The sequence below is a fragment of the Eurosta solidaginis genome, chromosome 1, assembly GCF_040869045.1.
Source record: "Eurosta solidaginis isolate ZX-2024a chromosome 1, ASM4086904v1, whole genome shotgun sequence".
In the NCBI taxonomy this organism is placed as follows: Eukaryota; Metazoa; Arthropoda; class Insecta; order Diptera; family Tephritidae; genus Eurosta; species Eurosta solidaginis.
The window spans coordinates 230,668,723-230,685,574 of NC_090319.1; the positions used below are offsets into that span (position 1 = coordinate 230,668,723).

Below are 16,852 nucleotides of genomic sequence, written 5' to 3' on the forward strand. Positions count from 1 at the left end.
CATGTCAGTCGACATACCCACGCCACCTCTTCCGCACCTGCGCAACGCCTACACCAAACAGAAAGGGAATCCTATCTACTCATAGTGGTATTTCAACCGATTAATTCAAAGAAAATACCGGAGAATAGGAATAATCCAACTCGGTTTTTTTTTCTTAAACGTTATAAACGTACTTATGTTAATTTCAGTTAGTGAATAAAAAAATCCAAAAAAAATGTATGATTCTTACGTCTAAGTGCGTGCCTAAACCTCTAAAAGTTGTGTAATAAAAAATTCAACCCAAATTTCAAGTTTATGCTTAAAATAGCTCAAAGGTATTTTCAAATTTACATCAATTGTTAACAAAAAAATCTTTCTGTAAAATGTGCCTTAATTCAAAGAAAAACTGCAAAGTTAACATTAAATTTCAATATAGAAATATAAAAATAACCGCAAAAAAAATGCGTAAAAAGAATTATATAAAGGAATATTAATATTCGCGATTCTTATCGCCCGTTTATTTACGTGGTTCTATAACCATGGCCACTGCTGTAGGCTTCTGCGAATCCAACCTAATTCCTCTCCCTTTCCCAAGCAGTTGCAAACAAAATAGCAAACCAAAACAAAAGAATATACATAAGCACGCAACAAAACCGTGTGTACTAAATAGGTAAACGTCGTGGTGTCGATGAGCCGCCGCATTTCGGAGAGCCGTGCTGAAAAGTTACAACAAAACACCTATGTATTTACCTAACGATGGATAAGGGCAGATAGTAAGGTGATCTGCCTTCCAATGCCCAACGAGATGTATTATAGAGAGGAGCTACTTTGGATGAGTTGCCGCTTTTAGTAACGCGGTCATGGGTTAAAACGCCGGAGCTCAATTTATACGGGACATCAGAATTCGTTTTAGAGGTATGGTTCCTTCAGCAAAGTTTCTTATTTTGATCCCTAGAATACGATTTTCACAGAGCAATGAGCGATTTTTAAATCGACCCGCCTTAATGGATATAGATATAAATATATACTTCTATATATCGCAGCTGAAAAGCTATTTATTTTTTTCTGTGTTGTTCCGCAACCCTTATTTTTTTCTTTTTAAATGTAATAAGCCAAAGCAATAAATCCTGTGAGCTTTGAAAGGCTAGTAGGTGGTGAAGCCAAAAAGAAAAAACAAGATTTCTGGAAATATTCAACAGAAAAAAGTTACCAAAAATTTCATGAAAAAAAAAAAATTGAAGCTAAACCCTAAACGTGGAATTTCCCCCGGGCTAAATTTTCCTCACAAAATAAAATTAATTCGCTGGCGCATACAAAAGAATTATATACATATATATAAATACAATAAAGTTATTATTATATTATTGTGGTTGTTGTGAACTTCGCTGCCTTTGTGTTTTTCCTTCTTTGCTTTATTTGCTGTTGCGTCTCCTCTCCACTGCTTATAGTAAACATTGCGCTAGGTTTTGTTAATATCTAAGGGTTTTGTTTTTCCTCTTTGCGGATTTCCCGTCGGCTATAACGCAATTAAATTAAAAATCAACTTCTTAGGTGGATGCGGTCCAGTGATAACCCCGCCGGGTGGGGACCTGTGATAGAAATAGAACAAAACCTTACTAAGAATTCTATTTATTTGTATTTGCATGTGTAAGTATGTATATGTGGCTACGTAAATGTGTATCTCATTTATTCGCATTAATACACTGGACCACGAATTTCAACTTTTTTTCTTTACCAGAAACGCCGTTATGAAATTCGTATGTAAAATCACCCCCTGATTTCGAAAATTGAGTTTATTTTTGATTCTATGGTACCATTTTTGAGATATTTGCAATTTACTGTTATTCAAAAAAACCAAAAAGATGGCTCCCTTTAATTACGTATATCTCACGAACGGGTCAAGCAATTGCAAATAAGTTTACAGAATCGGAAAGACGATAAAATTTGCATCTATGTTATGCTATAAATGCATCATACATTGTTTTTTGCTCAACCATATAGTTTTCGAGATATTAGCTCATCATTTCAGATTTTTGTTTTTTTTTATGAAAAAATATGAAAAAAATTACTTTTTGCGAGGGCAGCATTCCAAAACCACAACTTTTTTTCCAAATATTTTATTTACGTAAAGCTCTGTTTAATTATCAAAAAGATAAGCTATCATCGAAGAAAATCGATGCAAAACTACGTAAGTTGTAAGCGATCAAATAAAAATACCCAGGTTGCGCAATTTCAACGTGTACCTCAAAACGTATGTATGGAATAAAGAAGAGTGAAATATCTAGCTATGCTCTGTTTCTATTTAGTTAAAAGTTCAATTTATGAATGAAATTACCCATATTTTTAACTTTTTTTTTAAATTTATTTATGTTTGTACTATATTCTAACAATCTTTATCTTAATTTTATTTTACTATGTAGTCGAAATAATAATGTGTTCGACTTTGACGCTTATTCAGTTTAGGATCGGTTTCTCTTATGAGAAACCAGCAGTAATCACCCATCATTGCGACGTCCCAGAATCCTTGATATCGATTTTCAATTAATTTCATTTGCTGATGAAACCTTTCGCCATGTTCGTCACTTTCGTCGCCAAGATTTGCCGGAAAAAAGCTCAAATGTGAGTGCAGAAAGTGAATTTTTAACGACATATTTACGCCTGGAAAGAAAATATTAGTTAGGTAAACAAGTTATACAATTTTGGGAAATTAATTTTAATTAGCCTTTAATATTTACCCATTTTCGCATAATTATTGATTAAGTCGTTCACTATCTGCTCGTAGTTAGGGCTTTTGTGTCTACCGAGAAAAGAAGCAACGACGTTTTCAAAGGATTCCCGCGCTGCTGCCTCAACTGATGAGAGTAGTCCTTTGAATTGATTATTGTTGATCAACTTTTTTATTTGTGGTCCGACAAAAATACCTTCCTTTATCTTGGCTTGAGAAGTATCTGGAAAAATTGTTTTCAAATAGTCGAATGCTTCGCCTTCTTTGTCCAAAGCCTTAACAAAGTTTTTAATGAGACCGAGCTTGATGTGTAAGGGTGGAAGTATGATTTTCTCTTTCTTGATAAGAGGGGTGTATTTGATGTTATCCACACCAACGGTAAACTCGACTCTTTCCGGCCAATCCTTTCTGACGTAGTGGTCCTTACGAGCTCGGCTATCCCACTTGCAGAGGAAGCAGCAGTGCTTGGTGTAGCCACTTTGTAGACCGCATAGCATTGCAACGACTTTGAGATCAGAACATATTTTCCAATCATGCTCTTCATATTTGATAAATTTAAGTAGTTTTTGCATTTCCTCGTAGGTTTCCTTTGTATTTACTGCATGTGCTAGCGGGATAGAAGGCTTTTTGTTACCAATATGCAATAATATAGCCTTTAAACTCAGTTTATTGCTGTCTATGAACAATCGCCACTCTTTTGAATCATATGTTTGACCAAACTCTTTGAATAAACCAGGAATGTCGTTGCAGTAGCATATACTGTCTCTCTTGGTATAGTGTTTGGAAAATGGTTCGTGACTAGTTCTACAATATATCACCTTAACATCGGATGATACAAATTTAAATTGTTGCATACGAGAAGTGTGGATCTCGGCCCTTTCTTTGGATAGTTCCAAATCTCTCATCCAATCATTAAGTTGTGCTTGTGATAGAACGTTTCTCTCCTTTCCCATGCGAAATTCAGTACAACTTGATTCCCCGCACTCAGATGTTACTGTTGACAATGGAACTGGATCCGCAACTGCCGTTGAATGTAGTACTGGTAATGTCACTGTAGGTACGCTGGCATAGGTTACTCTTCTTGATCTTCCAACGCCAAGTACTTTTGTTTGACAAATATAACACTCTATTGAATGGCAAGTAGGTTCTCTCCATATCATTGGTGTATGAAATTTTATTTGTTGTCCGGATTCCGACTGAATCAATTCTGCTCGACACGATGTACACAAAGTGTTCGGTGTCCGTGGTTTTTCAGCATTTTTAGGCTCAATGCCAAAATACTTGGAGTATACAGTTTTGATATGATCTGAGAACACTTGTCGTCGCCTTATGATAGTATATTGGCCACACATGAAACAGAACATATCTGGATCGTTATTACACTCAAATTCTCGCGTCCTTTTACTCATTTTATTTTTTTTACTAAATCACGGTTTTGAAATTTGACTTATGAACTGAACTATCTCCGGCGAGCCTTGCAGATGTTATGAAGTTTCAAGGCGCATTAATTAATATTTATACTCGGAACAAGAATACAATTTAAAAAATCAAATCTTACCTAGACAGAAAGGTTCCTTTTTATACGAAGCCGGGAAAAGAAAATACTACCTGCTTTAGATGTAGGCTTTAAAAATTTTCTGTGTCTTATAATTTTGAAAATCTACCTGCATACTTCCCCATAAGTGACGGAAATACATGCTTATAACTACATGCCTACAGCAGCTTTCGAACCCAACCACTCTTCCTTTCGATGCAACCACTCTACCTACTATAAAACAATTCGAGTATTAAAAGTACTATTTGATTTATTTAAAGAAAAAGTATTATCATTGTTATGGTGTTATTCGTTTATCCGGATAATATCCCATTTGCACTTTATACCTTTAATATATGTATGTATACATACATTGAAGTTGCGCAACCTGGGTATTTTTATTTGATCGCTTATAACTTACGTAGTTTTGCATCGATTTTCTTCGGTGATAGCTTATCTTTTTTCTAATTAAACAGAGCTTTACGTAAATAAAAAATATTTGGAAAAAAAGTTGTGGTTTTGGAATGCTGCCCTCGCAAAGAGTAATTTTTTTCATATTTTTTCATAAAAAAAAAAACAAAAATCTGAAATGATGAGCTAATATCTCGAAAACTATATGGTTGAGCAAAACCCAATGTATGATGCATTTATAGCAAATTTAATCGTCTTTCCGTTTCTGTAAACTGATTTGCAATTGCTTGACCCGTTCGTGAGATATACGTAATTAAAGGGAGCCATCTTTTTGGTTTTTTCGAATAACGGTAAATTGCAAATATCTCAAAAACGGTACCATAGAATCAAAAATGAACTCGATTTTCGAAATCAGGGGGTGGTTTTACATACGAATTTCATAACGGCGTCTCTGGTAAATTTTGGCCGTCGACCAGTGTTATTTTATATTTTTATTTATTTAATTCATTAATTTATATATTTAATCTATTGTATGACAGTTGTTATGAATTTAATTTATTTAGAAAATGAAAAATACTATTTTTTTCTTAAATTTATTTTGGTTAAATTTTTTTTATCAGACAGTAGTATTTTTATAACGCTTATAAAAGTTATTATTCCAAATAAAAGGGAGAAACTTGGTTCACAATGAATTTTATTTAGATGTGGGAGTGTAAGTTCAGTGTAGTATAATACACAAAAAACCTTAAATAACAAGGATTACAAAAGGTATGGTTATAGTAAGTGTTAATCTCAAGAAAATGTTATTAGCTAGATATTGTTGATATTATTAATTTATTGTTAATAATTCTAGCGACCAGTTTGTCACTGTTCAACTAGATATTGTTAATATTATTTATTTATATTTAACAATGTTAGCGACCAGTTTATCACTGTTCAACTAAGCACCGTTAATATTATTAATTATTTATGTTGAACAATATTAGCGGCCAGTTTGTCACTGTTCAACTAATATTGCTACATATGTTAGTAATTTGTTTAGCTTACCTCTGAAGTGGACGAAAATCGCAAAGTGAAAGATGAACATTTGAGAGCGCTTCTTTTATAGCAACAGGTGCTTAGCTTTTACGTTGGTATTAAGAGCTTTGTGTTTTCTAATTTTAAATGTTGTGTATATTTGTATCGTAACTAACATATATTGTGGAACATTTGTAGTGCTTTAGTGTATCATAACGAACATATGTTGTGGAACGATTTGTAGTGCTTTTTATATTAACAGGGTTGTCGTTGACAACTAATAGTACATTTATACTACTAAAAGTAAATAGTTATACTACTAAATTATACTTATGCTACAGTCTCCCCCTTGATGAACGTGAAGTAAACGTAGCGGTCATCACACGTTTATTTGTTCTTCCTTGGTCTTCCTCGTTTCCGAATAGGTTGGACTGGAATTGGATCTTGGTTTGCATTGGTACCTTTGCATACTGTTAAAGCGGATGCGTGATATGTCCCAAGTGGTACGTTTGGATCAGCTTTTGATGCAATTTCGTATGAGGTTGCACCGATTTTTCGTTTGACGATATAAGGCCCATCACGTTTTGGTACAAATTTCGAGGTGATACCCTTCGTTGCTTGACTCAGTACGTGAGTTGTGACCAATACTTCGTCTCCCACAACGATTTTAGCCTGTGGTTGTCTATGCTTGTCAGTATACATTTTGTTACGATCTTGGCTCTTTTGTTCTACCTCTCGAGCGTTTTTAAAATTTTCTGCAATTGTTTTCAAATACGGTGTAATTTGTGGAATGAAATTTTCATTTTCTGTTATCGTGCGTATATCATGCTCTACGTCATCGAATGTACCCAATTCTCTTCCAAAAGTGAGATATGCTGGTGTATAGCTGGTTGATTGACACTCAGGTGAGTTCATTGCAAATAGTATGGACGGTAAACCTATAGTCCACACATTGTGTCGATTTTGGACAAGGATCGCTAGTTGAGCCTTAAGGTCTCCGTTTTTGCGTTCGACTGGATTACTTTCAGGGTGATAAACAGGTGTAAAAGCTTGGTGAATTCCAATACAGTAAACTATTTGCTGCATAATTGCGGATACGAACTGCACGCCATTATCAGATTTAAGACGCCTAGGAACACCATATCGTAAAAAAATTTCTTCGATTAAAATTTTTTCGCAATTTTCGGCAGTTGCTTCGTTTAAAGGGAACAATTCTACCCATCGACTAGCAACATCTTCTGCAATCAAAATCCATTGATAGCCATCTTCCGTTTTTGGCAAAGGACCAAATAGATCTAAGGCAACAACTTCGAACCGTTGTTTGCTACTTGTTGTTTGAAGCAATCCCATTGGCTTCATGTTACTTGCTTTGTATCGCTGGCATTCAATGCAGTTTCTAACGTACTTTGTAATTTCGGCTCGCATTCCTGGCCAGAAGTAACGACTTAAAATAGGTGCTATAGTTCGCTCTGCACCAAAGTGGCCAGCTGTGCTGTCGCATGATACGTTTTCCAAATACTTCCGCGCTCGTGATCAGGTACAACGAGTTGTGCCTCATCTGCATCCTCGTTTATGTACACAATATAATACGCCGTTGTTCAAAACATAGCCACGAGTGTACCATACTTCCCAAGGCAGTCGATTCTATGTACCGGAGCGACTAGGGATTTTTCCCGACCAAGGATTTTCATTGCAGTGTAACCCCATTTAACTTGTTGCGTGCCTCCCACAAATTGTCATGCTCCCAGCAGCTCCTTGCAGCGGGACTGCTCCATATTCTCTTGCTCCGGTAAGGTATCAAATCCAATCCGGGTCCGTCTCCTGACTCCGGCCCTGAGCAATGGTTTTGCTGCATCTGCCGGAAAAGAATCTTTTTAAGACGGTCATACTCTGTTCAGTGTGTCTCGTGTAAGGGATGGTTGCATCGGACAGGTTGTTCTGAGCTTGATCCCAAAACCCGACGTCCACGTAACTTTTATAAATCTTTTGTGGCTCCTTGCTGTTCACGTCCAAGGCCGTCCCGTAGTCTTCGCCTTAACAGACTCTTAGTCCCTAACCCTGTTTGCACCGTTTGCCAGCACAGAATATATATGTTTCCGACATCCGCCCAATGCAGCTCCTGCCTTGGGCGGTGCCACTTTCCTAGATGTTCTGGTCTCCGCGACGGCAACCCCCCGACGGGTTTCATTGCGCCATGTTGCCAGGTCGCAAACCCCAATCTACCGGGTACCCCAATGCTTGCCCAAGGACGCTTAGTCCCAGGGCCACAACAGCAGTTGCGTCGTGGCCTTCCTCAACCCAGGCGCAGTCACCCGTCACTTACTCCCAGAGTGGCGACGTCTCCCCTATGCACTTTAGAATTCTGCAGTTAAACTGTAATGGATTAACTGGGAAGATCACGATAGTCGATTTCATGAAGAGGCACAATATCCGCATTGCTGCGATTCAAGAGAATAAACTCACAGCAAGATCTGCACTGCAAACCTGTTCTGGGTATAATGTCCACAGAAAAGATCGCATGAGCGGAAATGGAGGCGGCCTCGCGTTTATTATACACCACTCTGTGCAATATCATATATTTGATCCTGGCATCGACCGCAGGGGCAATGTCTTAGAACGTCAAGGCCTATCTGTCCGGTCAGGCCATGTAAACCTAGAAATCATCAACATCTACATCCCTCCTGCCACCTGTTGCCCCAGTGGATCAGCCCTAATATTAGTGCCTTACTCACTGGCAACAATCGCATTATCTTAGGCGACTTTAATGCCCATCACGATCTACGGCATTCAAACTCGCGAGCGGACAGTAGGGGTGAGACTTTGGTGGATCAAATAGAAGAAACGATGTTCTGCACAATAAACGGAGACGCCCCACACGTATGGTAGGAAGTGTCACAGTTCGCCGGATATCTCAATCGTGACGCAGAACTCGTAAACTGCGTCAACTGGAAGCCGATAGTAACATTGAATTCCCGAAATTCGGCCCCACTTCCCGACGGAGGACGCAAATTTACCGAGAGAACGTGACCTTATAAGACAGTTCGACCCAGGCGACCTCCAAATAAGGGACATAAACCAACGCAACAGATTGCTTGTGGATGAACACAAGCGGGCGAAATGGGAGGAGCACCTAAGAGGTTGAAACCTCTCTGCCGGTGTGGGTAAGTTTTGGTCCACCGTAAAGTCCCTATCGAATCCGTCTAAGCACAATGACAAAGTTTCCATCACCTTCGGCGATAAAGTGATGTCGGATTCGAAAAAATGCGCGAGCGCTTTCTGCCGTCAATATATAATGCATTCTACGGTCGACAAAGATATACGGAGGGCCAACAGACACGCACATAAACAATAATTCAGCGCGTCACTAATTACCATCACCGCCAGAGAGGTTGAAGATGCCATTGGCTACGCTAAACCATCCAAAGCAGTGGGCCCAGACGGCATAGCCATGCCGATGCTTAAAAGCCTAGGGAAAGAGGGTTTCAAATACTCAGCACATGTTTTCAACCTGTCTCTTTCCACCTTTGTCATACCCGAAAAATGGCAAATGGCCAAGGTGGTCCCGCTACTAAAGCCTGGGAAACCAGCTAACATAGGAGAGTCGTATCGTCCGATATCTCTCCTATCACCAGTAGCAAAGACGCTTGAAGCCATTTTGCTCCCCTACTTCCAAGCAAATTTGTAGCTAGTCTCTCATCAGCATGGCTTTAGAAAACTCCATAGCACCACCACCGCGCTAAATGCCATCAGCACCCAGATCAATTGCGGCTTAAATCAAAACCCCCACCATAGAACAGTACTCGTAGCGCTAGACCTATGAAAAGCTTTTGATACGGTCAACCATGGCACGTTACTGCAAGACCTGGAAGGGTCTACCCTTCCTCCATGTCTTAAAAGGTGGACCGCAAATTATCTGCGTGGTCGGCAGGCATCGGTGCAATTTAAAAACGAAACATCAAAACCAAGAAGAATTAAACAAGGGGTGCCACAGGGTGGTGTCCTATCCCCACTTTTGTTTATTTCCTATATGTCTAAGCTACCTTCACCACCAGAAGGAGTCACTATCGTTTCATACGCCGATGACTGCACAATAATGGCCACAGGCCCAGGCCCACAGATCGATGAGCTCTGCAACAGAAGAAACGGCTGCCACCCTGATCTCTCCTCGCCTCGCGAAACCTGGCATTATCTCCGACTAAATCTTCCGCGACCTTATTTACAACATGGACGTCCCAAATGTCGACCATTTTGAACATCCACGTCGACGGCACTACGCTACCGACTGTCCTACACCCCAAAATCTTGGGTGTGACGTCTGATCAGGATCTACATTTTGGTGAGCACGCAACCGCAATTGTTCCGAAAATCCAGAGCCGTAATAAAATCCTCAAATCCCTTGCTGGCAGTACCTGGGGAAAAGATAAAGAAACACTCATTACTACATACAAAGCAATTGGCCAGCCGTTTACGTGCTACGCGTCACCCATATGATCGCCAAGCCTAAAAATTACCCACTGGAAGAAGCTACGGGCTTGCCAAAATACTGCTCTCAGAATCGCCACGGGCTGCCTTCTTATGTCCCCTGAACAACATCTACATAATAAGGCGAGAATACTCCCCATCAGGTAGAGAAATGAGATGCTAACCAAACAGTTCCTGTTGAATACCCAGAAACCTGTGCATCCAAACAGACATCTGATTGATGAGCCAACATCGCCTATGGGCTTAAGGAGTCATCTCCATAAGCATTTTGAGGAAATACGGCACCTGAGAACCCAGCCGTATGAAGCAAAAAAACACAAGCATGTCCTTGGTGAACTCCACAAACAGGCGTCGGACCTTTATGTCAGGAATTGCCCGGTGAATCCAGTACTCAAAGAAAAGTTCCCAAAACTTGTGGAAGAGGAACGCATACATCCCAGGGAAACGCGTGTCACTCTACTTCGTTCTGGATACTGTAACAGGTTAAACTCTTACCTATCCAGAATCAACCCCGACATACAAAATGTATGCCACGCTTGCAATGTGTCCCCACATGATACCAACCATCTCTTTAATTGTAATGTGCAACCAACGCCTCTAACACCCCTTTCATTATGGTCCACCCCTGTTGAAACAGCAAGTTTCCTTGGACTCCCGTTAGAGGATATTGATGACAATTTGTGATCGGTCGCGGCTGTTAGGTGGGGCGAAGCACTGCTACAACAACAACTACAGTGTACCATAATTTGGCATTTTCGTTGGTTTCTTCTAGTGAATGAATTATATTTTTCAAGTAGATGTCTTTTAGTTGTTCTTCTCGCAGTTCATCAGGTTTATTATGTGGCAAGTCGATTTGGAAAGCGTAAATGCAGTTTGTTTCAATTTTTCCTCGTTACAGGGTGGTCGCGATAACATATCGGCAACAGAATTCGTTCTCTGCAACAGAAGAAACGGCTGCCACCCTGATCTCTCCTCGCCTCGCGAAACCTGGCATTATCTCCGACTAAATCTTCCGCGACCTTATTTACAACATGGACGTCCCAAATGTCGACCATTTTGAACATCCACGTCGACGGCACTACGCTACCGACTGTCCTACATCCCAAAATCTTGGGTGTGACGTCTGATCAGGATCTACATTTTGGTGAGCACGCAACCGCAATTGTTCCGAAAATCCAGAGCCGTAATAAAATCCTCAAATCCCTTGCTGGCAGTACCTGGGGAAAAGATAAAGAAACGCTCATTACTACATACAAAGCAATTGGCCAGCCGTTTACGTGCTACGCGTCACCCATATGATCGCCAAGCCTAAAAATTACCCACTGGAAGAAGCTACGGGCTTGCCAAAATACTGCTCTCAGAATCGCCACGGGCTGCCTTCTTATGTCCCCTGAACAACATCTACATAATAAGGCTAGAATACTCCCCATCAGGTAGAGATATGAGGATGCTAACCAAACAGTTCCTGTTGAATACCCAGAAACCTGGGCATCCAAACAGACATCTGATTGATGAGCCAACATCGCCTATGGGCTTAAGGAGTCATCTCCATAAGCATTTTGAGGAAATACGGCACCTGAGAACCCAGCCGTATGAAGCAAAAAAACACAAGCATGTCCTTGGTGAACTCCACAAACAGGCGTCGGACCTTTATGTCAGGAATTGCCCGGTGAATCCAGTACTCAAAGAAAAGTTCCCAAAACTTGTGGAAGAGGAACGCATACATCCCAGGGAAACGCGTGTCACTCTACTTCGTTCTGGATACTGTAACAGGTTAAACTCTTACCTATCCAGAATCAACCCCGACATACAAAATGTATGCCACGCTTGCAATGTGTCCCCACATGATACCAACCATCTCTTTAATTGTAATGTGCAACCAACGCCTCTAACACCCCTTTCATTATGGTCCACCCCTGTTGAAACAGCAAGTTTCCTTGGACTTCCGTTAGAGGATATTGATGACAATTTGTGATCGGTCGCGGCTGTTAGGTGGGGCGAAGCACTGCTACAACAACAACTACAGTGTACCATAATTTGGCATTTTCGTTGGTTTCTTCTAATGAATGAATTATATTTTTCAAGTAGATGTCTTTTGGTTGTTCTTCTCGCAGTTCATCAGGTTTATTATGTGGCAAGTCGATTTGGAAAGCGTAAATGCAGTTTGTTTCAATTTTTCCTCGTTACAGGGTGGTCGCGATAACATATCGGCAACAGAATTCGTTCTCTGCATCAGAAGAAACGGCTGCCACCCTGATCTCTCCTCGCCTCGCGAAACCTGGCATTATCTCCGACTAAATCTTCCGCGACCTTATTTACAACATGGACGTCCCAAATGTCGACCATTTTGAACATCCACGTCGACGGCACTACGCTACCGACTGTCCTACACCCCAAAATCTTGGGTGTGACGTCTGATCAGGATCTACATTTTGGTGAGCACGCAACCGCAATTGTTCCGAAAATCCAGAGCCGTAATAAAATCCTCAAATCCCTTGCTGGCAGTACCTGGGGAAAAGATAAAGAAACGCTCATTACTACATACAAAGCAATTGGCCAGCCGTTTACGTGCTACGCGTCACCCATATGATCGCCAAGCCTAAAAATTACCCACTGGAAGAAGCTACGGGCTTGCCAAAATACTGATCTCAGAATCGCCACGGGCTGCCTTCTTATGTCCCCTGAACAACATCTACATAATAAGACGAGAATACTCCCCATCAGGTAGAGAAATGAGATGCTAACCAAACAGTTCCTGTTGAATACCCAGAAACCTGGGCATCCAAACAGACATCTGATTGATGAGCCAACATCGCCTATGGGCTTAAGGAGTCATCTCCATAAGCATTTTGAGGAAATACGGCACCTGAGAACCCAGCCGTATGAAGCAAAAAAACACAAGCATGTCCTTGGTGAACTCCACAAACAGGCGTCGGACCTTTATGTCAGGAATTTCCCGGTGAATCCAGTACTCAAAGAAAAGTTCCCAAAACTTGTGGAAGAGGAACGCATACATCCCAGGGAAACGCGTGTCACTCTACTTCGTTCTGGATACTGTAACAGGTTAAACTCTTACCTATCCAGAATCAACCCCGACATACAAAATGTATGCCACGCTTGCAATGTGTCCCCACATGATACCAACCATCTCTTTAATTGTAATGTGCAACCAACGCCTCTAACACCCCTTTCATTATGGTCCACCCCTGTTGAAACAGCAAGTTTCCTTGGACTCCCGTTAGAGGATATTGATGACAATTTGTGATCGGTCGCGGCTGTTAGGTGGGGCGAAGCACTGCTACAACAACAACTACAGTGTACCATAATTTGGCATTTTCGTTGGTTTCTTCTAATGAATGAATTATATTTTTCAAGTAGATGTCTTTTAGTTGTTCTTCTCGCAGTTCGTCAGGTTTATTATGTGGCAAGTCGATTTGGAAAGCGTAAATGCAGTTTGTTTCAATTTTTCCTCGTTACAGGGTGGTCGCGATAACATATCGGCAACAGAATTCGTTCTCCCTGGTGTATAGCCGATTTTGAAATTATACTGCTGTATTTGTAGTGCCCACCTTGCTTGGCGGCCTGTTGGTGCCTTTATGGTTAATAACCATTTTAGCGGTTGGTAATCGGACACCAAGAACACTTCAGCTCCTTCTATATAGCCTCTGAATTTCGCACATGCCCACACAATGGCGAGGGCTTCGCGTTCGGTAGTTGAATAATTTGTCTCTGCTGTTGTCAAAAGTCGGCGGCGCATATTCGATAGGATGTTCGCATTCTTTCTCCCCCTGGATAAGAACAGCTCCCAAGGCATAAGCACTTGCGTGCGCCTTAGTGATGAAAGGGACATTGTCTTCAGCTTGCTTCAAGATTGGAGGGCAAAGGAGTCGTTGTTTAAGCTTGTTAAAAGCTTCCCTTTGTGGTGTACTCCACTTCCATTCAGTATTCTTTTTCATTAGCTCCGTAAGCGGTTTGGCAATTTCAGCGAATCGGTCAATAAAACGCCGAAACCAAGAGCAGGTTTGTATGAATGATATCAATTCTTTGATATTTCTTGGTTCTTTCCTGTGTATAATCGCCAGAGTCTTTTCTGGGTCAACTTTTATGCCTGCGGTCGTTAAGACGTGACCAAGTTATTTAACACTTGCGCAACAAAAACGACGTTTACTAGAATTAACGCGCAGCTTGAACTTTTCCAACTTCAGGAGTACGCTTTTTAAGTCGTTTAAGTGTTCTGTAAATGATGGTGAACAAATGATTGTATCATCAAGGTATGCTAAAATGTGTAAATTTGGCAGCGTTGCCTTAAAACGGTCGATTAGTCTTTGAAATGTGGAAGGTGCGTTACGGAGACCAAACGGCATTCTCTTAAACCGGAATGTACCAATTTGCATTGCTGAAATAAAATTAAAAATCCAAATTAGTTATTGATTCAACACAATAGGCGTAATTAGACATGTTTTGTCTCGGTCTCTTTCAGCAACAGCGATCTGAAAAAAACCCACTTTGAAGATCTAGAGTGGTCATAAATTTTGTGCTTTTTGCAGCGTGCAATAGGTCATCCATACGAGGCAAGGGGTATCGGTCGGGCTTTGTTTGTAGCATTTAACTTGCGATAGTCTACACATACACGAGTACCACCATTTTTTTAGGCACAATAACAACAGGTGATGACCAGGCTGACTCACATTCTTCTATAACATCATTTTCGAGCATTTTGTGTATCCCAGCTTTTAGTTCCTTTAACTTAGATTTTGATAATCTATACGCTGGTGATGCAATCGGCTCGTGCTCGCCAGTATCAATAAAATGTTGTGTATATAGCGTCAGTTCACACGACGCGGCAAAAACTTTTACGTGGGATTGAAGCATATTGTCGAGTTAAATTTTCTCTGATACTTCCAACCCTGAGCCACCTTTTTCCTTCAGTACTTTAAAATCAATAGAAAATAAGTCTACCTTATCAGCAATATTTTGGTTATAGGTAACACCAGTAAACAAATTGGGCTTTATTGGCCTTTCAGGCGTAATCATGTTGGGTGGATCCGCATCTCTAAAAATACTTTGTACAATACGCGGTGAGTAATCTTTTGGCAAATCAGGACCATAATACTCAAATTCGGACATATACACTTTTTGCTTTTCAACTTCTCTGACTGCCGCTTCCTTGGGCTTACGTTATGTTGAGCTTACTTATACAATTTCAATAATGTTTAATTCGAGTGGCAATGGGGTAGCGAAATCGAAATGTTGCGTTGGATTACTTTCAAAGAACCAGTATCTTTGACCCATATTTAAAACTATTTCCGCTTGTTCCATGAAATTTTTTTTCAACAACAACAATTAGCGTTTTGTTGCCAACTGATTCTGGTAGGATCATAAATTGAATTTTGAAGGTACGCCCACCTATTACTATATCGCAATTAGTTGTAATGCATTTTTAAAGTTTCGTACTTCCATCGGCAAGAGTAATTTCGCATTCCACACGCGCTTCAAGTTTGCGCTAGCTACACTAGTTCGAACGCCACTATCAAAATACACTTGTCCAGATACCCCAGACAGACTTACATTTGCAATCGGAATGTCTCTTCCCACTGGAACTGTTATGGAATTGAACCTTACCGAACCATAGCTAGTGGACGGTTTATTTGAACATTTTGGACAGTTTGCGCAGGTAACGCCAGGTGCGTTGCAACCATAACAAGCATAATTCGGCTTTGTTACTATTGCATTAGCAATTGCTTGTGTTTGAGCTACTTTAATTTCTTCATTTTTCTTTTTGAAACACGCTTCTGCGCTATGCCCTTTTTTGCGACAAAAAGCACATCGTACCGGACCACTTGCGTTAGCAACAGCTTTATCAGCGTTCAAGGTCGACATTTTGTGTTCGCGCAAGGTCATTTCTGCTTCTCTAGCTTCGGTAACAAATCGTCGAATGTATTAATGCGCCTACGACACACTCTGTCCCTAATTTGCAAATTAATCATGCTAAGCAAAATGTCGATTTGGACGAATTCACTCGGAGCATCCGAGAGTTGAGAAAAAAGAGTACGCTTTTTGCGAGCAAAAGTGTCCGTCGGTTCATTTTTAGATTGTTTTGCTTCTACGATTTCAGAATATATTCGCCAGTCAGGTTTAGGGGGACAAAAAGATTCGCGCAACGTACGCACAACATCTTCAAAAGTGTTAGGTGCCTGTACACTGCGCCACCTTTCTGCTGCGTCACCCCCTAGAATCATGGGAAGACCAATGATAGCATCAGCATCACTTATTTTTTCTACAGCTTTAAACGTAGTTACGGCTGCAATGAACTCCCCAACTTTTGTGGAATCGCGTTCACCTGCGTAACGAGCAGTGCAAGTGCTTAACGAACCACTACGTTCATTACATCGGCTTACAATATTGATAAGCTCTTTAAACTGTTCGGGACACAAATTAGCCATTTTATTGTTACTGATATTAGTTCGCTTTGCAATTCTATCGCTTCGGCGATATGTATTTAAACTACTCGAGAGGTTTGCCACTATGTTGGGCGCCAATTATAAAAGGTCTTATTCCAAATAAAAGGGAAGAACTTGGTTCACAATGAATTTTATTTAGATTTGGGATTGTAAGTAGTGTAGTATAATACACAAAAAAGCTTAAATAACAAGGATTAGAAAAAGTATGGTTATATTGTTTTAATCTCAAGAAAATGTTATTAG

At 40.4% G+C, this 16,852-nt stretch overlaps 1 long non-coding RNA gene across 1 annotated transcript in view; it reads right to left on the reverse strand.

The window, feature by feature from the left end:
- Positions 1–16,852, reverse strand: part of LOC137241674 (uncharacterized) — a 120,058-nt gene that overhangs the window by 37,565 nt on the left and 65,641 nt on the right. The window lies entirely within an intron of this gene.